This window comes from Gracilinanus agilis, chromosome 1 (assembly GCF_016433145.1).
Source record: "Gracilinanus agilis isolate LMUSP501 chromosome 1, AgileGrace, whole genome shotgun sequence".
Taxonomy (NCBI): Eukaryota; Metazoa; Chordata; class Mammalia; order Didelphimorphia; family Didelphidae; genus Gracilinanus; species Gracilinanus agilis.
The window spans coordinates 754,273,082-754,275,053 of NC_058130.1; positions in this window are offsets into that span (position 1 = coordinate 754,273,082).

The window sequence follows — 1,972 nt, forward strand, 5'->3', positions numbered from 1 at the left end:
CAAGGTGTGACTTTAAAGTCTTCTTACCCTCTCTACAAAGAGCTCCATCTTTGAATTTCAAGACTGCTGGTTCTAAAAAGAATAAAACTTCCACATTTTTATGAATGAATGCATAAGTAAAGCATTTATTTATTGACTTCCAAAAAACTCTTTTTTTCTTCTTTTTTAAACCTTTACCTTCTGTCTCAGAATTAATATTCTATTGGTTCCAAGGCAGAAGAGAGGTAAGGGCTAGGCAATGGGGATCAAGTGACTTTCCCAGGGTCACACAGTTAGGAAGCATCTGAGGCCAAATTTGAACCCAGGACCTCTTGTCTCTAGGCCTGATTCTCAATCCACTGAACCACCCTTATCTTCTTTCTTAGTAACAAGTCAAAGAGAGTAGGACAAGGCAAACCCAGTGAAGTGACTTGCCCAGGGTCACACAGCTAAGAAGTGTCTGAGGCCAGATTGAATTGAACCTAGGTCCTTCTGACTCTAGGTGTGGCATTCTATCCACTGTGCTATTTAGAGTCCCCAAGTAAAGCATGTACTAGATACTTACTTTGTACAAAACAGAGTACAAGGTAATAGGGATATAAATAGAAAAGTCTTGAGAGTCCCTGTTCTCAAGAAGCCTATAGCCTAATGGGAAAAACAACATATATGGAAAATTTCAGCTGCAAATCAGATGGAAAGGTCCTGCGGTTTTTAGGGTGCAGTAGTAAGCCTGAGCACATTTCACTGAACAGTAATTCTAAGAGAGCATGGGAATTTCCAGCCTCGGCTACCACTTGCAAAATCTGAGGGGTCCTGGGTTCCTTAGTTGGTGCCAGTTGCCCAGAAGAAGGCACTTCCTGCAGCTAGACAATTTCTTGGAGAAGTAGCATTTGTCAGGCGAATGCCTTAGCCAAAAGAACTAAGAAAACTCAAGCCACACCTTAGTTGGCCAGGAAATCTGGACCTGATGAGTCATACAAGACAGTACAGGTTTGAGGTGAAAGTGAAATTTAGGTCTAGCAGTTCCACAAAGATCTTTTGTCTTGCACAGAGAGTATCCATGGTGATGAATTCTTTTAAAAATATTTATTTGTTTCATTAATTATTCTGCAATTGGGTGTAAAATTTTTTTAGCATTCATTTTTAAAAATTGGAGTTCCAAATTCACTCCTTCCCAACCCTCTCCCACCCCTTGAGAAGGCAAGCAATAGGGTATCAATTAGACATGTGAAGTCATACAAAATATATTTCCATAGTAGCCATGTTGAAAAAGATCTGCAAAGGAAAACACACACACACACAAGAAAAAATAAAGAAAAATTTAAAATATGTTTCAATTGGCACTGAGAGTTTATTAGTTTTCTTTCTGAAGGCGGATAGCATTTTCCATCATGTATCCTGTGGAATTTTCTTGGATCACCATCTTTATTAGAGTAGCTAAGTCTTTCATGGACGATTGACCTCACAATATTAAATGTTTCTGCTTACTTCACTTTGCATCAGTTCATATGAGTTTTTCCAGGTTTTTCTGAAATCATGCTTTCCTTATAGTACAATAATACTCCAGGGTTATTTTTAAAAGTATTTTAACTAAATTCTTATGTACTATAGTTATTTGGGTCTCCTTTTTCAGGGCAAAGTGAGTTATATTTTTCCTCATCGTGGAAGGGTACCCTGAAGAATTTGTGGGTGTTTTTTCCGCTGCCATCAGCTTGAGCCCCTGTCAGCTGTGTTCTCTTCATTTTTAGAGGCCTGGAGACTAGTGCCTCAATTCCATTTAATCACAACACTGAGTAGCATAATCTCTACTTCCTCAGAGTACTCAGGACAGTGCTCAGGGTGCTAAGTAAGACATACATATATATATATATATATCAGTCAAAAACAATCTCACATTGGCAATATCCTATATATATATATATATATATATATATCAGTCAAAAACAATCTCACATTGGCAATATCATATATATATATATATATATATATATAT